Raw genomic sequence first — 21,902 nt, forward strand, 5'->3', positions numbered from 1 at the left:
GGCGTTTCATTTTGATCACAGAAAAAAGTGGATTTTGGGTTACTTTTTTTCCATCCCGAACTGGGGCTTAGTGGAGATCCGAGACAAGCAGGACCCGGGCAGCTGTACAGAGGCCGGGCCCGGGGCCGGGGCAGCCGCCAAAGGCAAGGAAAAGCCTGAACCGACAGCTCAGCCCACCACGGCGTGGAAAGGGGTCCGTGGCCCCACCCCCTATCGCCAGGAGCCCCGCCCCCCAGCGGCCCCGCCCCCGCCTAGGCCCCGCCCCCGCCCGGCTCCGGGCAGGCAGGGCCGGCCGCCATTTTGGAGCGATCGGTAGGCGCCGCCGAGCCTGTCACCGCCGCCCGGTTCCGCCCGCGGCCAGACGACCAGGTGAGCGCGGGCCCCCTCCCCCTCCCCCTCCCCACACAGGCCCGGCCCCGTCGGTTCCGGCTAGGCCGCGTGCGGTTGTCCGTCCCTTCCGTGGGCCCGAGCGCTGCCCGTCCGCCCGTCCGTCCGCCCGTCGGTCCGGCCCGTGGGCCCACGGGCGCGCAGTCCCGTTTCAACCCCACGTCTCCGCATGAGCCCACTTCGTGCAGGGGCGACCCCCTGCACGGGGGCACGGGCACGGGAGTGACAGCTGCTGCGCTCGCCTTGCTCTCTCTATATACACATATATACACACACATATACACACCTTAATTCGCTTGCACAGGTGCGCGTCGGCCGTGTCTCCTGAGGGACGACCTCGGGGTAACTAACCCCCCCCCCGACAGTGTGGGGTCGCAGCGGCTCATCCCCTTGCCCTGTGACACCCCATTTTCTATGTAGCGATCCTGCGTAGGTGCACGTCTACACGGCCTGCAGGCTGACTCCAGATTAGCCACCTCACAGAGGAAGGAGAGCACAAGGATTCGGGTTTTTGGGGGGTATTTCAAGAGAGACTGTCAGACTCCTGTCAAGCAAGTCCCCCCAGTCACAGTTAACTTGCAGGTGATTAGAGTATGTTGTCGTTGGTAGCACTTTATTTTTTTTTAAGTAGCTGGTTGGTGCTGAGATTCACGGCCTTTCGAATGAGGAAATGCCATTATTACTATTTACTCTTTTACGTCTTTAGTCTGCCCTGAACTGCAGCATCCTCCCATGTCCGAGTGGACACGTTTGAAGTCGCGGTGTCACTTGATGCAGTCGTTTGAGTCCGTTTCACCTTGTGCTGGAGTAAGTGAAACTGAAGCTTGCTTTTTCAGGGCTTCTCTAGAAGGGCAAGAGAGAAGCTGCGGCCCATGGGGCCCTGCCTTTTCTGACTCATAGCAATTGGTGAATTGCTAATGCTGGTATGGCAGTGATCTCAACTGGGGTGTTGCAGCACCCTGGGGTGCCTTGCTGCTTCCTGGGTGCCGCACAGCATTAGCACTGTTAGAGGCGCAAACACAGTCGATAAGATATAACCTAGAGACTTCAAACGGCATTAAAAGATCTGTGACCTGTTGGGCTCTTGATGAGTTTTTTTTGGAGTAGAAAAATGCTTCTTTATTTCCTGGTAGTCCAGAAAAGAGGGGAAGCTAGGTCTTGAGTCCACCGCTGTACTATGGTCTGATTCGGATGCCCGAGAGTCTAATTTACAGAGTTCAGATCTGAATGAGGACTTTGACAGGTATCGTACGTATGATGTAACATTCACATGTTGCGTCTGTGACGATACAGAAATTGTGGTAGGATCTGTAGCAAGTCAGTTTGTGGCTGCAGCTTTTGAGCTGACAGGAAAACTGTCTTTCTTGACAAATCCGATGAAAGTTTTTCTTTCCCAATTTGACAGCCTTGCTTTGTAGTAGAGAGAGAAGTAGGAAGTGAAATAGAGAAATTGAGACCAGTTAAAAGGGCGTTAAGGTATTTTTCATGATTTTAATTGCCATGCACATTTTGTTAACCTAACGGGAGGTTGAAACCGAAACTTAATTCCTTTGTGAAATCATTCTCGAGAGCAAGGGAGCAAATTCTGATCGCATAGCCCTGCCCTGTAATGTGCATGCTGTTGCAGGTTTGGGATCTTAATGGGGCTGTTTTTTACAATATCAGAAAAAAAATATAAAAATAACCTTTTCTTTTCATGGTTCTTCTGATTTAAAAAAATGTGATAGTGAAAATCTAGTAGCAGCAGTGTAATTATGCCCGAAGACACTGATTTTGATGTCATGGCATGTCGGCTTATATTTGGATTGTCAACACGAGCTGTATAGATCATATCTTTATTTAACGACACTAATAATAAACAAGGGTGCAGAAGAAAGAGGGAAGACTGGATCAGAGCAAGATTCTTTGAAATCGATAGCTTGTTTTTCACTTTTCATCGTGTGCAGTGTTTGGTATTTTTTCTGATGACTTCTTTGCTTGCTTTATACTTTGTTAAAGAATATGCAAGATGAAGGTTGAAAAGATAAAGTATGTTTTTGTCTTGGGGGCCTCATGATAATATCCTGGCCAGAAGCTCTGGCTAATTTATTAGGTGCTGATGAAACTTATTGGGGAAGGGAGAGCCTAGTAAAAGGGATGAATTCCCCTTAGTCAAAGGAGTAGTGGACTGCTAGAATGGAAAGTTGCACCAACTTCTGGGGAGACTTGTTTTAAACTAGGAGCTGTGTAATAGAGATGGGTGTTGAAGAGGGTTTTGAATCATTTTGTGGTGAGGGGAATTCATCGTCTGAGGTAACTCTGCATCCTGTAGTGAGGACTAGAAGTTAGGTATGCTGCAAGAGGGATGGGTGAAGTTGACAGATATATACTTGAGAGAAGTGAGAGCATCAGAAAAGAGTTGAAAATAGGTGCATGCTTCGACTAAATTTGTATTAATTAAAGCCCAATATTTTTGGCTGGAGCCCACATTAAGGGGACTGCCTTTATTTCTTGCTTAGGGGTGTAGTCTGGGCGCTGGCCCTTCCTTGTGTGGAAGGAACAAAGACCATCTGCAGGTCGCCAGTGTTGAGGAGTTCCCAGAGGGGTCAAGGTGTCATCGGTACATAGCTCTTCCACCCCTCTCCCTGCACCTTCTTGTGCAGGTGTTGAGTGAGAAGCTGGCTGGACTAAGCTGCACTCTAGCTGCCAAGCTGGCATCAGCTGCTGGAACCTAGACTTGAACCTGGAAAGTATCTGGTTTTGGTTCTGTGCATGTGGGAGGGAAGCTGTCTTTGCCATACACTGATATGGGGTCAGGCATATTCAGTCAAGTTCTGTCCTGTTCTCTCTAGGGCCTCCACAACCCATCAGGTAAGGGGGGAACAGAAGAACATCCAGTACGAGTCTCTTCCCACCCCGGTGATGCAGCAGGTGGCTAGTGGGCAATCTGCCGAGCAGCTCGAGGGGCAGCCTCTGCTCAGAGCTGTCTTGGCTGCTGAGGAAGATGACTGCCTTGATTAAAATCCTTAAGTTTAAAAATTCCAGGACATAGGTTGCGGGAGAGAATTGCAATTCCTAATTGAATATATATTTTATTCTCATCACAGTTGGCCTCCAGGACAACATTTCGGAGCTACAGGGGCCAGTGGTATATCAGTGTAAGGAGCTTAAGAACAAAAGTGGACGGGAATGCTTAGAAATAGAAGAACTTATGGCTCCTATGAAACCCAGTGGAATGACATGCTTAGCACTTACAAAGGGTGCAGGGAGGACAACGTACAGAGCAGAACTGTAATCAAAGCTTCTGTGGGGTCTCATCCGATATGATTTCTGAGTGAAGAGGAGTTCTGTGAATACAAGCCCCGTGTCATAACAGTACAGGCCTGCTGGCAGGGTTTTACTTTCAGCTGGCAGGGTCAGGAAAAGGAAAGGCTAATGTTGAGGATGTTGAGGGAGATGTCAGCTAATATAGTGATATTGATGATGGATTGTGATTAGTTGAGTGAAGGTGGTTGAATTTCAGGGTGCAGTTGGGAGAAGCTGTTTCTCCATTTCTTACCTTTGGCTTGCATGCCCTGCTTGTACTGTGGAGAGAGTTGAATTCTGTTTTGACTTATGGTCTATAAATTGGGGAATCAATTTTAGATTAGACTCTGTCATATTTTTCATTGTGAGTTTCCTACTGCTGTCAATAGGCCTGTATATGGATTAAGGATGGAGTATGTCTCATCATCGGTAATTAATTTAGTTACTTTTGTGGCCTCCTTTCATTCGGTGGCATGTAGTGGGGAAAATATGCTGTCTTTTATTAAACACACTTTTTCCAGGCCCCTCTTTTCCCCTTTCTCTTTCTATACTTTCTATTTCCTTTCCCATAGTTTCTAGGGTCGGAAGGGACCTGAGCAGATCATCTAGTCCAACCCCCTGCCATGGCAGGAAAGAGTACTGGGGTCAAATGACCCCAGCAAGATGTTCATCTAACCTCCAATTTCCTGTCCCTTCCTTCTCTTTTTTGTTTGATCTGCTAACTCAGCCATTAAGTAGTTAGTATCAGTGTTTGATGATGTCATCATCTGTAGAGTTTAACACCCTACTCAAATGCATGGGAAAGTAGGCTGGTCATGTTCAGACCTATTATTTTGAAGACTGTCTGTTTGCAAAGTCCAAAAGGTGCTCGTGTCTCAGTTTTACTTGCTCCATGGTTACAGGGTACCTGTCACAGCCAGAATCTTTTTTTTTTTTTTTTTTTTTTAACGAAAGTGGAAATTTTGCTGGATCTGAACTTTCATGCAGACAATATAAATGCATGAAATAAGCAGACCTTGCCTGCAGACTGGGAGTGACACAGCTGCTGTAAATGACTCCTCGTCTGTGTGGTAAGTTTTACAGAGAAGAAGAAAAGCACATTTTATTCCTAAATAATGCAGCTATTAATGTAAGATGTAGCTCTAATGAACCTTTAGGTAGTTATGACCGGAATGCAGCTGAGGCCTTTGTTTTATTACGGGAAGAGTGATAGGTAAAATTAGGTCCTGTGTACTAAGCCTTAGCGAAGCGGAGTTCGGTAAAATGAAGAAGCTGGTATGAAAGAACTTAATGGCAAATGTGAGGAAGTTAAAATATGTAAACTGAGCCTGGTGGCTATGCAGCTGGTGAACTGTGACTGCTGACTTACATACTCCTTGCGTCTTGGTGCTTTCCTGGCTTTGCATCTGCCTATGAAAAAAGACCATGTCTACATTGCGTTTGTCCAGCGCCTGGGACAGCGGGGCCCCAAATACTCCTGTAATGTGAATGGTGGCTTATAGCCTTTATGCAATTGCATGTCACTTGTTTGAGACGATCTCACCTCTATAGGAGAGGAAACAGGAAGGCAAGAGAAAAGAACAGCATGGCTAAATGGCAAAGTTCAAGAGGTTGTTTAAGCAGATAGGTAGAGCTTGAAAAATTGATCCGTCTGTGCAAACAGGAAACTTCCTCCAGCAAGTGTCGTTAACTTCTACAGACTCTAAATATTGGGAGGGGGATGGGGGGTGGGGGAGAAGGGAGAGTTTTCTAACTTGTGACTGTGAAGAAGGGCTCCCAGAGTTGAACCAAATCACCCACGCAAGATTGTGTCGAGCCTGAGGCCCTAGTGAGTGTGGCAGCTGCTCCTCCTAGTGTTGTCAAGCAAGAAGAGGGAAAAACAGGCTTGTCTTGTCCATTTTCTTTGCTGTTCTTCAGGACCCCTTGGACAGCAGTGAAACTGCTAGGTATTAAGACAGATTTAGTCTTGCTTTGTTTGGCCAGGCAGTGGCAGAGGCACACATGGGAGCTATTTACTGAAAAGAGAGCACAAAATTGGAGGCTGGTGCCATAGTGGGGTTGCTTCCTTGGCTCTCTCCTCCCAGCATCTCAGGAGACTTGGAGGATGGAGGAGATCGCAGAGGGGGGGTATATTAGTTTGTTCCAACCTCACTTCACTTGGACCCAACTTCTACCTGTCAGAAGGGTGGGGTACAGTACTAGTCTTTAAAGTGTATTTTGTGCCCTTTGCACAAGAACAGCCTCCTCCTGGTCACTTTCCCAAAGTCTTTTTCCATGCAGTTTAAAACAGCTGTTTACTGTGCACTGGGTTCTTCATTTAATAATTTTAATAGTTATTAAAAATGTAACTGCTAACATTTTGATTTAGTTTCATTATACCTTTCTTTTCTTCTTGGCATTCATCATCTGTCTTTCCTTTCTACAAATCAAACTCTATCTTTTTCTGAGTTGCTTCAGTGTTTCCTTCATTTCCTTTGCTTTCCTTCCACTTGGTATTGTGTCTTTCTTTATATTATGTTTTTTGTTTCCCCTTATTCTGTATTTTTGGATTCTCTTTTTTTCTCTCTCTTCCCCCCTAAATCATTTTTTTTCTTTCAATACTGTATTTTTCGAAATACACCCCCTCATTATCTTTCGTCTTTGCCCCCATTTAGTCTTGTATGCTTGTTTTGAACCTTCACCAGACACCTGCAGACCAGCGACAAAACCTTTAAGTTAAACCCTGACGTGGAAGTTGAGGATGAGCTCACCACCTCCATTTCCAGTTGCTGGGAAAAAAGCAAGCAAAAGGGCAAGGTGGCTTTCATGTTGGCTTGACTTGTAGGTGGCTAATACATTTGATGTTGAAGCCCAATCCAGAATATCTAAGCATAAAAGGTAAAAATCCTTTTAAATGCTTCAAAGCTGTTGACTTGTGCTGTGCATAGCAAGAAGACAGGGAAGGGGCTGTCCTTCTTTAGACATCTGCACGCTGCTCAGCACAGCTGAGAGTCTGGATTTTGACTTGAGGCTTCAGAGGCCACTATGACACAGATCTCTGCAGCAGTGTGGTCCCATTTTCCCTTTTATCCTGTCCTCCCACCTGCTGTTTGTGACACCCTCTCATTAGATTGTATTTCCAATTAGATGTGAGCTCTTCAGGGTATGGGCTATTTCTTCCTGAAACATTTGTTCAGTGTGGCACAATGGGGTCTGACTGGGTCTTTGGGCATAGCTTCATTACAAATTTTGTACTGTAAAAGAGAACTCAATTTTAACCTGCTCATGCTGCTAGGAGAAACAACATTAAATGATGACAGCTCATCCGGAACAGATGGTACACATTTATGAGTTCTAAAAGAATTTAAGGGGGAAGTACCTGAGTTATTAACAGAAAAATATTCAATTATTTATTCATTTTTGGCCACTATAACAGAGGGTTGCACATCTTGCAGAAAGGCACTAAGTGTGATCTGGGGATTACAGGTAAATGAGCTTTGCTGAAGAAGGGGGGGCAAGTGAACGTTAGAAAAATGGCTTGGGAAGCAGAACTGGTACTTGCAAGTTTAAGGATTAATTCTTCAAAGCTGTTGAAAAATACTTGTGGCATCATGTCCACAGAGCACTCGTGTTTAATTTTTGTTGGCACATCTGTGCTCTGCCCGCTGCTTCCTCTTACAAAATCAGTTGTTCCTCACTGGGGTGTCATTTCTGTTCGCCACTTAGTTCTGTCACCTTGTATTTCAGTCAGTTTGGGGCCTTAAATCAGCTTTGTCACTAATTATTCTGTACTCCTCAGTGAAGAGGTGGTTGCTGTTGTCCTCGCTTGCATCTGCTTGTGGCCTTCTAGCTTCTGTTTGTTGGTCCGTCTCTTAGAGGAGGAGACTGGGAGAGGATGTTCGGCTCCTTCCCTTCCATAGAAGGCAGCCATGTCTCTCTGGCCGTACTCGTCTGCACCGTTTCTGTTTGCTTATCATTGGGAGATTTGCAACTGCTGTTTATAGGACATTTGAATGAAGACAGTATTTGTGCCAGTTGCTTCTAATATCATTTCAAATATATTTTCTGTTCTTTTAGTCTGTCAGTAAATGAGTGGCTGAAGGAGAAGAAATTGGACTTGGACTTTCCGTTAGCTCCCGACAGATTTTTCACAAGAAGCTATTCAAGGAAACAGCCACGGGGCAAAAAGTTAGTCCTCTCACGGATTAGAAATTGACTGCTAGGCAGAAAACAATTTTCTTCTAAATCGCAAAAGCTTATCAGCGAGAACCAGTGATCTGTACCAGCACTACTGGCATTAATACATTAACTTATTGGTGGGAAGAGGGAGTTAATGCTTTGGCAGAATTTCACATAATCAAGGCTATTTGCATTAGGCAGTGTGACAAAGGAGCTTAAATGCAGCTAATAATGCTAGGTGACTGGGGAGCACAATGGCAGCTCAAATTGAATGTTGATAAATAAAAAGGATGTTAGAAGCAACATTTTTGCTCTTGGTTTGTTTGAAACCGTAGGCAGTCAGTGGGGAAAAAGAACTTGACACGGTCATGGACAGCTTGGTAAAACTGTGGTAGAAGTGAAAAACAATGTTGGAGATGCAGATTACCATTAAGTAAAGTAATAACATCTCATTGTTGATCCAGGATTCAGCCCTTGCCCCAGTATTCTCAGAGCAGATACAGTATAAATAGAAGGGATTTAGAGATGGGTGTTGGAGTTACTTGAAACATAGTGAGAGATGTAAGGATACTGTATTTTCTGGCATACTGCATGCCTCAAAATAAGACATGCGTATAGTTTTTTGGAAGACAGTATGTAAAAAAACGAAGCAAACAAACAAGCGTTTTTCTCTCCCTCCTCCTCCCCCGTTCTCCAGGCATGGCTGACTGCATGCAGCAGCTTGCTCACCCTCAGCCAGCTCAGTGGCTGCTTCAGGCACAAGCTACAGTGCTAGCCCTCATAGCTACTGGGGAATTGGTAGCAGCTTTAACAGTACAGTGCTGCTTGCTGGGCCAGAGAGAAGTGGCAGCTGTTGACAGTCATTGGAGCACAGCATCTCCCTGGTTCTCTTTCAGAGCAGAAAGCAGCTTCCCCACTTAAGATATGGACCCTGGTTTTGGTGAACTGACTTATTTTTAGAAGAAAGATGAGCAAATATGTAAGCAAATAGGGGGATTTTTGGTAATATCTTCTATCGGACTCAGTGCATAGTTGGGACCAATTGTACAGTTAGTTCAATAAAAGCTATCACCAAACAGATCTTTGCCTCATATATTTCTGGCTAGTAAAACATGTACATGAGGAGGTATCTAAAACAGACACAACCATGTAGTTTAAATAAAAACAGTTAAAATGCACACTAAAGATGTACAAAATAAAGAGTGGTAGGGAGACTGTTTATAGACATTTCTGCATACCATCTTTAATAATAAAAGGGCCAAGGGAAATCTGTTAGAACGGCAAGATGCTAAATCAAAAAATGCTAAATAGAAATACCTTTATACAGTGTGTGGTTAGCTTGTGGGCCTCCATGCCACAAGATCAGCTGAAAGTCAGAAAAGATTTAGGTATTTATATAGGTGACAAAAACATCCTCATCTGACAGTGTGAGGGAGCATGCAGAGTATCTAAGGTAACATGGGATTCAGGAAGAAACTTCCTCTCTGGGTAGATTATTCCATCACTGTGGGGTTTCCTTCATCAAAGTCTGAAGCATCTGGCACTAGCTGCTTTGAGACATGATACTGGACTGAAGTAGGTCAGTGGTCTGATCTGTTATAGTATTTTTTATATTTTTTCTTCCCCTCTCCCATTCCCTCTCCTTACCTTTGCGGCTGTTTGTAGTGGCAGAGTGAGATTTAGAAGCCATGGGGGTTTTGAAAAACAGTAATGAGCTAACCAGCTCTTTCAGATGTCATTTAGGAATTCTTTAGTTGTGCTGAAGACACTTGGACATCGTATTTTGGAGGTTTTCTGTTAATAATATCAAAAGGAGATGGTCTGATCTTAGAGCAGATCATTGTTCTTTTCTTTTTTCTTTCTCTTTTTTGTAGCCGTAATCAGGAAGTGACTAGGGTGGGCGAGTGGGGCACTCACTGCGGGTGCTGACATAGTTGGGGTATCGGAATTACCCTCCACCCCATTCCCTGTTCCCTTTGCTACAGTTGGCAAAGCTCTGTGCTTTCCCAGCCATAGAAGCCCTGCGCTCCATAGTGAAGGGCAAGCTCACTGCATGCAGGCTGCACCAGCCTTGTAGTACGGGCTTTCTGGGGGCCACCCCTGGTGCCCTGTTCATTACTGCACCCCCTCCCCCTTGCAGTACCCTATGGGGTGTGGTGCTGTGTCTTCTGTGGCAAAGGTCCTGGGGCGGGGTGCCACTCAGCTCAGCCCCTCCCCGATACACTAGATATGGCAGGGCTGCCCAGCTTCATTGCTGGGCAGTGCAGGGCTGCTCCTGCCATAGCAATGACTTTCAGGGCCCAGAATGGCGGGGGCATTCTGGTGTCCCCTTCTAAGCCTGCTCCTCGACTGCAGCAGCATGAGCACATGCTACTACAGCTGCAGGAGCTGCCACCCGAGTGAGGAGAGAGCTGGGGTAAGACTCTACCCCCACCCAGCAACTTTCCTCTCCTTCCTCCTCCTTCTCCCATGGTCAGCCCTCTGCCCCAGGTGCTGCTGGAGCATGCTACACACCTGCCCATAGCATGTGCCATGAAACAAAATTTTAAGTTAACTTTAAGAGAAAATGATATTTGAAGTTGAAAGTTCTTGTAGTGTTCTAGTCCAAAGAAGTGCTGAGTATCCTCTCAAATGTCAGTGTGATTTATGGTGGTCAGCACATCTCAGGATCATAGAGGGTGTCACCCCTCCAGGGGTCGCATCTAGTCCAGCCCCCTCCCTGAGCCAGAATCATCCCTATCTAAACCATCCCATACAAATCTATTGTCTGACCTGTTAACAAAACTACACAGTCAACCATGGCCCAACTGCAGACAATGCCCAAACCTGCCACAGGTAAAGGAGGGGGACTGTGGCGGCGAACCTCCTACTTTTGCAAGGTTATAATATATGCTTGAGAGATCCCAGGAGGAGACTGTGCCCCTGCTACAGAAGAAGGCAAAACCCCCACAATCTGTACCAGTGTGAGCAGAGGTAAAATTACTTCCTGATCCCCAATACGGTGATCAGATCAGAGTGAACATAGGGAACGTTCAGCTTTACAAAATGTTTGGGTAAGTGTGATTCTATCATGTGAAAAATATTGGGATATTTGACATTCATATTCAGGTTTGGCCCTTGATATACAAGTGATGTATTTTTACAGGACTGTACATCATGGTATCCTGAGACGTTGTTGTGTTTTAAACACAGCAGTTGAAATTTAAATGAAGACAATATTGAGATTGCAACTGAGGATTTATAATAGGAACTTTTTTTCTGCTAATCTTTATCACTCTTCAGACTTTACATTTTATTCTCTAAGGGATATTTTGAGCATCTGCTGCTTTAACGTTAAGGGTAAGTTCACATTAATTTGTTTCCCTAAGTTCATATAATCTGTTGGAGCCCTTCATTAAATCCAGTGTAAAAGACACTACCAGAGGCTGCTGGGGACGTGCCCCTGGGGTCCCCTGGAACAGCCGGCCTCCCCTTACTAGGCAGAATGTGCAGTGTGAACCCTCTTAATGGGGTTGCCCCACTCACCCTCAGGGCTTAGCTGGGTGGCACCCTCACGTCTTGGTGGGCTGGCTCTGAGGCAGTACCACCCTGTGACATCCTGGTTTCATGACTGGGTACAGCAGGGCTGAGGACTCCTTTGTTGAGGCAGTGACATTGGATTCCCCAGGACTGGACATAACTAGGGGTATCCAGGACAGAGGGCTCAGTGTATGGGGGCACTAGGAGTGCCTTGCTGTATTTCTAGGGGTGAGGGACAGTAATGGGGCCAGTCTCACTCTGCGTTTTTCACTCACGCTTGCTGTGGGTATGCAGGCCCCAGACCTGTACTGTCAGGCTGGGCTGGGGCTGGCCTGAGGCGTAACTAATGGGTTTTTGTGCCCTGGGTGCAAGCTCCCCCAAACTTGTGGTGTGTTGGGGGGTTGACAGTGTCCAAGGGCAGGAGAGTGGTCAGTTTGACATGCACCAGGGAGGCGAAGACCTGAGTGCTGCTGTTTGTGTCCTGCGCTGGGCTGCACAGGTTCATTTTCGCCCCTCCCCTCCCCACAGCCGGGCACTGCGGGCTGTTCTCCCCTTCCCCTCCCTACTGGTTGGTGAACAGCAGCAGTGGCCCAGCAACCTGGGCTGACCCAGCAGGTGAGTGGGGCCCAGGGGCCAGGGCAACCTCCACTGGCTGCCTAGCTGGGTCAGTGCAGTCCCAACATGCTGCAATGTAGCCCTCTGACCCCACACCCTGCCTCCTGGCCATTCCTCTTCTAAAACATCAATTTTAGTCATTATTCCTTAGTTATTTGTTCACCCTGAAAGGGTTTGCTGTGAAGGGCCCAGAGAAGGTTAATCTGCTTTATTCTTTATTGCCTAAATACCTCTTAAAGCATGGGCAAAAAAAATCACTGTGAGTTAAAGTTGGGGGTGGGGGGCTTACAACATGTCAGCTGCTCTGTGAAATGGGGATAAGCTGCTTTTGCCGTTCTAGCTTCCCGTGGAGCAGGGCAGGCATGTAGGCGCTTACTGCTTAGCAGCAGATGTGCTAAATCAGCCCCACACCCCTGCTTGCTGTGATTTGTTTGCTTTTCCATACCCTTAGTCTAAAGTGCAGGTTATGTCAGGGCCTTGGCCATCAATGTAAGAAGTATGTGCAGTGAGCAAACGTTTGAAATTGCTGCTCATAATACGCTTAGGGAGAGGGAAAAAATGAATAAAGAGACCAATAACGTCAGGTTTCTGCTTGGATTTATTTCATAACTGATTTAATCAATTCCTTGATTAGCTTGAAATAACACTTTTTGAAAAGGTACCATATTTCAAAATTAACCTTAAGTAAAATGTGACTCATCCCTGGGTCTGTTTTTGGAGGTGATGACATTGACCGTTTCATAAAACAGACAGATTCCTGAATTTGAGAAGCAAGAATGATAGTTTGAATGTATTTTCAAACTAAAATAATTGTCATAGACATTTAGATATTTGGCCTGGAAGGGACCGCGGAGGATCATCGAGTCCAGCCCCCTGCCCCAGGGACAGGAAGTCAGCAGGGATCATAGGATCCCAGCAAGGTAAATAATGGAGCTGTTAAATGTGCAGCTCTGCTAACATTATCATTGCAATGAGATACAGATGTATAGACTTTAAGGTCATACTAACCTAGTCTGACCCTCTGTAAATAACAGGCCATTGGATTTTATCCATTGATTCCCGTATCTAGCCCAGTGACTAGAGCTTAAGCTAGAGCAAAGGCACATCCTTTTGCTTATTTTACAGTTACATTGTGGTTTACCTTCGGTATAGTATGCCTTCATGGTGCACTTGCTGTTTGCTTTTCTTTTATGCATTTGTCTGGTATATTTCTTTAGGATCTTCTTTAGGATCTGGGGCTATCGCATTTAATTTAAAATATTTAAATTCCACATCTAAAACCCTGCAAGTTCTGTCCTAAAGTAATAGAATCACAGACAGCGAGGGCTGGAAGGGACCTCAGGAGGTCACATCTAGTCCAACCCCCTGCTCAAAGCAGGACCAGCCCCAACTACATCATCCCAGCCAAGGCTTTGTCTAGCCGGGTCTTACAAACCTCCAGGGATGGAGGCTTCACAACCTCTCTGGGGTGCCTGTTCCAGTGCTTCACTACTCTCCTAGTGCAAGAGTTTTTCTTAATATCCAACCTTAACTTCCCTCGCTGCAACTGGCACCCATTACTCCTTGTTCTATCATCTGCCACTACTGAGAATGGTTCAGCTCCATCCTCTTTGCAGGTACAAAGGGTACTCTTGTGCCCCTGTGAAAATCAGTTCTGAGCTAGAAGGTTGTACAGTACAAGTATTGAGCCTTATGGGGGTGCCTGGTAGCGTTTGATGGCTGTCTCTGATGCTTGAGGAATGCATGCCGCTGTCTGCCAGATTTGTTGTGCAGGCTTCAGCATGTCCTCATTGTTTGGCATAGCCAGTTAAAGCTATAGTGCTGAGTGTCAGAGGCAGTCCTAAAGTTTGAGGCTTCTCCTGAGTTACTCTGGCAGGGGCTTCCAGAGCTGTTGACATCACATTTGAACAAACTCGGGATCGTCAGGGTAGGACAGATGCAGGAGCACTGACTTTAACTGATGATGAAGAAATGACACCTGGATGAGTTTTGCTCTCTGCTGGCAGAGGTTGCTTTTTCCCCTTGTTGCAGTGTTGGGGAACGGTGTGGAGCCTGGGGGGCAGAGAGTGGGGTTGAGCCTCCAAGCGTCTTAGTAGAGATTGTGGTGTCTGTCCAGAGCATTTGAGGAAGACTGTTCCTTAGCTGGGTGAAACTCCTGTTATGCCTGGTACTTCACTTAAAAGCTTTAGAAAAAGGAGCCAGCAGTTCTGGAAGGAGGTACTTAGGGTGGGTGCCACTGTTTTTAGGCCCCTTATGCCCCAACATCATTAATGTGCTTTGTGAATTCCTGTCTTATTTGTAAAGGTTTTTAAACAGAAAAGGTTTGGAGGAATATGTGAAAGGAGTGTCCACGCTGTCTTCTGATGCCGAGAAAGGAAAGTAATTCTGAACAGATTCTGGTAGGGTCTGTGGAGGTATAGCAGAATTCCTCATTTGTATAGTGGAAGTATCTGACATCAATGCCAAGGTGGCATTTGGCACTGAGTGGGGGTATCAGCACTTCAGGTGATACCAGCAGCGGGTCATGGATCGCCGAGGTTATGAGGCCATTCAGTGTTGTGAGTGTTGGTACTGCAGAGTTTGGTATCTGAAATAGTGCTTGGGAAACTGTGGCATCACTCACTCAGGATTAAAAATTGTTCGTCCAGGAAAGCTAGGAGCCAGTGCTGGAAGTCCCTGAGTCTCTGCTGAGAAGTTTTGTGACTTCTGGTGTGGATGCATCTGCTGTTGTTGCTTAGTCAGCTGTAGTCCAGTGTCTGTAATACTTCAGGTCATATGCTGCCCCTTTAGGGATGTTGGATGAGGGGACTTCTGTCCCCACTTCCCTGTTCCTTGTGGATATACATACCTGCAGTATTTGGCACAGTTCTGGTCTGTTCTTCTCCCATCTTCATAAGTAGGTGCATTCTTTTCTGAGGACCGCACAAGAGTGAGCAGCAGAGTTTGGGCACTTCTCTTTACACTAGAAGGGCTTTGACTGCTGAGATCCAAGGCAGGTCACATCAGTCTGTCATGCAGCAAAAACTTCTGGCAAGCTCTTCTTACCTTCTGCCTTCATTTTGCAGATTACAGCTGGGGTTTTTTGGTTCTGTATCCTTCACCCGTACAGAATAAACAGGCTGAATACAGGGACTATGGACCTTATCCTGCACTAGCTATTTACTCTGGTGTCACTCAAGAGGCCTCATTCATCTGAATTGATCTGATCAATCCACTTAGACCTCTCCTAGGTGTAATCCCTCCTTTCCCATGTCCTTTTCCCTTCTATACAAAATAATTTCTTTCTGCCAGTCCATTCCTAGCATCTGACGAGGTAGGTGGATGACCACAAAAGGTCCTGCCTGTGAACCAGTTAGTCTCTAAGGTGTCACCCTACCCCACCTTCTACCTTCCCAGGGCATAAGGAAGTGTGCACGTAGGCAGTTACCACAGAGCAGCCGATGCATGGCAAAATCACATCCCTTTTATCCAGCAGTGAAGTGGGTTAGCCATGACCCAGGGCAGGGCAGCATGGCACCTGCCTGATTTCAGACTGTGAGAGTAGTTGTTCAGAGTGGTATTGCTTTCTGGTAAGTTTTTAAAATCCATTTTTCATCAACTGATAGGGGCATACATCTACTTTTGACCTAAGAGGTGACATCCTGTTTGCCATGTCTGTGGTCTGCGTTAGATTGACAATGGGACAGATTTGTTTTGGTGGCTCTTGCGGAGTTGGAGAGTGGCGCTTGAGCCAGTGCCTAGAGACCTCATTTTGAGCAAAGCTGTAGGTAGCCATTCCTTCCCAAACTGCAGGAGGCTGACAACAGCCAGGTAAGATCAGTTGGAAGTCATGCAGGTAGCTCAGGACGGCCGAAGGTAGCTGCTGACCTTGTCTCAGCTCCCTGAGTTTGCTCCAGCTGTTACTTAAAAAGAGCAATCTGTGTTTCTTTCCATAGTGGACCCTTATAGGAGCCAGGGCTATTTTTCTAGTCGCTCTGTGATTAACCTCAACTTCCTACAAAACGAGGACCTTTCTGATTTGCGTCCGACTTCAGGAAAGAAGACCCTGCTCACCCATATGAAAGAACTGTATGTCCCATTCTCTTGGTCCGTGGTTCTGGATTTAAGCTTGCAGCAGGCCCTGCATACAGTACTGTCCACCCATGCTACCACTGCTTGTGAAAGCAGATGGAGCATGTTAAACAGCACGTCATAATTTCTATTTTTGTTGTTGTTGGGCTGATGAGACCTTAGAGCTTTCATGCTGGGCGGAGGGGGAGGGGAGCGAGGCCATGCCAGACAGTCCTGGGCTGTGTGCAGAGGTATTATGCAGCAAGGTAACAAATCAGCTGAGAAATCTCCCCCCGATTACGAAGTTAGGAAGGTTGAGTCACAGGTTGCCAGGGGAGATCTCTGTGTTTACTGTTGATAGCGACACCGAGTGAAATTTGGATTGGTGCATGCAGAAGAAGTGTATGACTTAATGAAATGGAAGGTGGGTAGACTGGAAAGACACAAACTGTGGGCTGAGTCCCCACTGCCTGCTTCCTCTTCCATATCTGAGCTGTTCCTCTTAGACAGTTGTCGTGGGGAAAAGGGAAAGGTTGTGACAATCTGACAGGGTCGCCCAGAAGCTTCTCCTTCTGCAATGATGCCTGAGCTTACCTCTGCCCCTATGCTGTTACAGCTCCCACAGTCACACAGCTGAGGTCCTTTATTTTTATACATCTCAAAGAGCTCTATGATCCTTGGAGGTGTAGATGCATCTTTCCTCATGCCACAGCACGAGCTATGGCAGCATGCCACCCACAATCCCTGTCCTGGTTAGTAGCATAGCTGTCTTAACCCACTGCTGCAAGCTGTTGGACTGCAGCGCAGAGGAAACTGTGTCATTCTGTGGGGGACACCATACTGCACCACATAAAATGATGTGTATTTAGTCATTTATCAGACCTGCTTATTATGTTCAACATCTTCATCAGTGATTTGGATGAGGGGGTAAAAAGCACCCTGTTCAAATTTGCTGATGCCACTAAGATGTGGGGGGACGTGGGCACACTGGAAGGATGCAACAGGCTACAACCAGACCTAGACAGGTTACAGGGGTGGGCGGGCGAGAATAGGATGGGCTTCAACACAGACAAGTGCAAGGTGATGCACCTCAGGAGGAACAACCAGCACCATACCTACAGGTTGGGGAACTCCCCTCTTGTCAGCACGGAAGCGGAAAGGGATCTGGAGGTCCTCATTGACTCCAAGATGAACATGGGCCGGCAGTGTGAAGGGGCAGTTAGGAAGGCCAACCGCACCTTGTCGTGCATCCACAGATGGATCTTGAGCAGGTCCAGGGAGGTGATCCTCCCCCTCTATGCGTCACTGGTCAGGCCGCAGCTGGAGGACTGCGTCCAGTTCTGGGCGCCGCACTTCAAGAGGGATGTCAACAGCATGGAGAGGGTCCAGAGGAGGCCACTCGCATGATCAGGGGACAACAGGGCAGGCCCTATGAGGAGAGGCTATGGGCCCTGAACCTGTTCAGCCTCCACAAGAGAAGGCTGAGGGGGGATCTTGTGGCCTGTTATAAACTAGTCAGGGGGGATCAGCAGGCACTGGGGGAGCACTGTTCCCCCGAGCACCGCCAGGAGTGACCAGGAATAACGGTCACAAGCTGGCAGGGGGTAGGTTTAGGTTAGATATCAGGAGGCGCGACTTCCCGGTCAGGGCGGCTAGGGTCTGGAACCAGCTTCCAAGAGAAGTGGTGCAGGCTCCTACCCTGGGGGTGTTTAAGAGGAGGTTAGATGAACATCTTGCTGGGGTCATTTGACCCTAGTATTCTTCCCTGCCATGGCAGGGGGTCGGACTAGATGATCTGCTCAGGTCCCTTCTGACCCTAGAAACTATGAAACTATAGGGCAGCCAGACTTACAGTGTATTCTCCAGTAGCTCTTCTTGCCAGCCCCACAGGGCAGAAGTAATGTTACAGGGTAGGATGGCTACGTGCTTTCATACTATATTTCCTAGCTTTCAGAGGTTGCAGTTTGCACAACTGGTAAATTAAAGTGTGTCTTAACTCAGTTCTGAGGTAGGGAATAATAGGTTGGGTCTGCTTAGGACAGTCAGTATGTTGGGGTTTCTGTAAATGGTTGGGTCAATGCAATTAGCCCTACCCTGTCTAGGAAAGGAGTTGATGACCTTTGGGTGGAGCAGAATTTATTATTCTTGCGGGCTGACCGTCACAGGGGAGTTGAAGACCAAGGCTTGCATGGGAGGATTTGGGTTGAACAGAGTGGACTTTGAATAATGAAGCATCTCTATTCACTGTACGAGATTTAGATAGGGTGAGGGGATGGTGTTTGACCTCTTTGCATCTGGAAATAGCAAGGGAGTGCCCTTTGACCTCTTTGTGTCAGGTGAGGAGATGGATGATCTTTTGCAAAATTGGACACAAGGACTTTGCTCTCTGCTTTTGTAGCTTTTCCGTTGCTCCTCCCAACTGTTCACAAGATAGGAAAGAGTAATAACATTTGCCTTTCTTGCTGAAGAGGTAATATTTCTCCGGCCTAATTTAACCTAACAATTGACCTCCCAATGGCTCTGCCTCACAGAAGGGGTCTTCTGTTGCGAAAACATCACCTCTATCCACCACCAGCTCAATTTAAAATGGATGGTGTGTTGAAATAATTCTTTCTCTTTCCTAGTTGGGGGGAAAGTCCATAAATAGAACTTATTCTCTTGCCAAAACCAAAGTTTAACTACTACTTTAAGCAAGTGAAACATTGCTTTAAATTCATTAAGGAGTTCTCTTATGTGCAACCAAAAATGTCACGTCTGTGTATGTTCTTGGCACGTTCTGCAAACCCTGACATAAAAAGCCTGCTTTGGACAGCCCCTGTTTCCAGCCCCACAGGAGGATAGAGGATAATCCTTGAACCTCCTTCAGGTTCTTGAAGCCTCGGTCCAGCTGACCTGCTTTGGTCATGGTAATTGTACTCATCCACTGAAGTGGAGCTAAGAGGTACCTCTAAGTCAACAAGCTTTTGAAGTTAAAAGGTGTCTTGGAGGAGGTACGGTATTGTACATGGAATTCAGACAGGAAGTTTTGGCTGTAACAATCATTCCCAAAACAAATGCAGGAAGGTGTCTGTCTTTCAAGTTTCGGGGTCACATCTGCAGGATCACTGACAAGCTCAGAGCAGGGAAGTTGTGTCTTTTGTAGTGAGATTTGGGTCGGATGTCTTTCAGTGCGTGGCATTTACCAGACTCTCCATACATGTCATCTAGTCTTTAGTAACTGGCATTTTTGGCAAAAATCTTCTTACTGTCCCAGTGATATTTGGAGGCCTGTGTCCAGCTGCGGGCCCCACCCATTGCAGAAAAGATTTAGACAAGTTGGAGAGAGTCCACGGAGGGCAGTGAAAATGGTTGCGAGCTGGGGAACAGGACTGGTGAGGAGTGGTTGAGGGAACTGGGCTGCTTTAGTCTGGAGAAGAGAAGACCGAGGGGGATTGAAGAGCAGCTTTCACCTCCCTGCAGGGGGGCTGCACAGAGGATGGAGCTGGGCTGGTCTCAGTGGGGACAGATGACAGAACAAGGAGCAATGGACGTAAGCTGCAGCAAGGGAAATTTAGGTTGGATATTAGGAAAAACTTTCTCATGAGGAGGGTGGTGAAGCACTGGAACAGGCTCCCCACAGAGGTAGGTGGTACAGTCTCCATCCTTGGAGGTTTTGAAGACCTGGCTAGACAAAGCCTTTTGACTGGGATGATCTAGTTGGGGCTGGTCCTGCTTGGAGCAGGGGGTTGGACTAGATGTGACCTCCTGAGGTCCCGTCCAACTCTCATTGTCTATGATTGTATGAAAAGGAAATAAAATGTACACTATTTTTAATGTCTTCATTAAGAATTTGCTGTTGTTCTTGGGGCACGTGGCTTTGAACATGCCTTCATAACGGAACTGGGCAGCCTGGCATGGTGAAGAACAGGAAAATGTATCTGTGCTTCTGCGATGGCTTCTTTTCTTGGAATAACAAGGCCCTCAGATCTGGGTCTCCATGTGAATAAATCCTCCAGAAGAGAGAGCAAGAAAGATCTGAACATCTCGGGTTTATTCCATTAGGAGCCCAGTAGGATGTGGGCTAAACAGGTTTTGATTTTCGTTCAAGATATATTTAGCCTCTTCTGTAATTAAGAAAAAATGGATGATGTGGAAAGCAGAAACTGTTTCAGCGGGAGAGACTGTCAGAACGTGAGACCCTGCTTCTGCCGGGGACAGTCCCAGCTCTACCCCAGCTGCAAACAAGCTGAAGTATTTGCTCTTCTAGATGGATGGACTTCATTCGGAGACAGGAATTTTTCAGGCACCCTGACGACTTCCCTCTTCATGCATCTAAGCGGTGGCATGGGGTTTGCCTCTGTGCACTGTGACCTTTTTTTGAGGTAGCGGGGAGTAGTATTTTTATAAACAAAAGTACAGGCGGGGAGGGCAAGAGAAGGAAATAGAAATGAGAAAACAGCCACCTTTTAGTTTGCAAAGTTTTTACTTGCTGCTGTTTCTTCCTGTCGAGTTAAGTTTATCTGGCAGGCTGCCCGGAGTATCTGTAGCTCTTTTTTTTTTTAGTTCTTGCAGGAAAAGATGTTGCTGTAGGAACTAGCCAGACATATTTTTGCTGGCTGGTTAGCCTTTAACTCTGCTAATAGGCACCAAGCAACTTAAGCTAAAAAAAGCAGCATTGCTATCCATGGCCCATAAGATCCAGTGCATGCTATTTTACAGCAAGAAGCTGCCAAAACCTTCTTGAAGGATTTGGAACCGAACGCTTTTTCCATTTACTTTGCAAAGTTGCTTCTCTGGTGGTACAAAGAGAAATGCTCCCAGAGCCTTGGTTATGCAAGTTGGATCAGAGGAGGGAGCATGCAAATCAACAGCAAGGTAACCGAGGTTACTTTTTAACAGTGTAGTGTGGAACAAATGTTTCAAATAATCTGCTCACTTCTAGCAGATGTACAGCGGGAAGCTAATGTTTTTTGTCAGCTTACTACGTTGTCAAGGAAGAATTGTTCTTACCACATCAGCAAAATTTGTGCATATGAAAAGTTAAAGTCTTAGTTAAATTATTCTGCATACAGCGTGGCTTTGACAATTTCTATTTGGGATCTCTCTGATTTTGCATACACCGCGCTTGCATTTTTGCATAGGCTGTTCTGTGGAAACTGAATCTTGAAAAGGCTTTTCTATATAACAAATAAATAATACTGTAACACAGTTAAGTAGAAGATTAGCTGGAATACTGGCTAGACAGAACAGAAGTTATTTCTTGGTTTTATAAAACAGTTATCTGTCGGATCATTTTTCCCTCTTTAAGATTTCTACATGTGTAGAAGAGATACCGTCCACAGCAGTTCAATGCAGCATCCAAAGGACTTTTCATTACTTCATAGTGCAATACTAGTTGGACATTGTGTTATTTGCTTTAGTAACAAATTTAATCCATGGTGTAAATTGGCTTTCAGAACATAGCGAGAAAGTAAGTTGAAAAATGCATCCAGTAACTTTGATGTCAATACTGGAATGGGAATATGCTGGACTGTAGTAAAACTGGATACACATTACCAGACTCTGCTAATTGTGTAATCCCTAGTCATTTTACTGGTTACATTTGGAAAGTTAATTTGGATAATCTTAATATTTGCAAGGTTGAATTGGCATGTATGCCATTTAATTGCAGTACTTACATCCCATTACCCATGGGCAAAAAAAAATTCATATCAACATTCAGACCTGGACTGTTCTCAGTGGGGGCAGATGACAGAACAAGGAGCAATGGGCTCCAGTTGCAGCAAGGGAAGTTGAGGTTGGATATTAGGAAAAACTTTCTCAGTAGGAGGGCCCGTGGCTCCCCAGAGAAGTGGTGGAGTCTCCATCCTTGGACATTTTGAAGACCCAGCTCAACAAAGCCTCAATAG

The 21,902-nt window shown here is 46.2% G+C and overlaps 1 protein-coding gene across 5 annotated transcripts in view; it reads left to right on the forward strand.

Annotated features, from left to right (window-relative positions):
• The first annotated feature begins 259 nt into the window (after positions 1-259).
• The window catches only part of PPP6R2 (protein phosphatase 6 regulatory subunit 2), a 154,658-nt gene continuing 133,015 nt past the window's right edge, over positions 260-21,902 (forward strand). For 3 of the 5 annotated variants that reach the window (XR_016441666.1, XM_090041388.1, XM_090041393.1), the window contains exon 1: positions 260-369. The gene's annotated coding sequence lies outside the window, so the exon portion shown is untranslated. Of the gene's footprint in view, positions 370-1,093; positions 1,195-20,850; positions 20,869-21,902 lie in introns of those variants that run through there. The other 2 variants (XM_090041389.1, XM_090041392.1) reach the window with 2 other exon arrangements.

The sequence above is a fragment of the Crocodylus siamensis genome, chromosome 4, assembly GCF_052110815.1.
Source record: "Crocodylus siamensis isolate JL-2025a chromosome 4, ASM5211081v1, whole genome shotgun sequence".
Lineage (NCBI taxonomy): Eukaryota > Metazoa > Chordata > Crocodylia > Crocodylidae > Crocodylus > Crocodylus siamensis.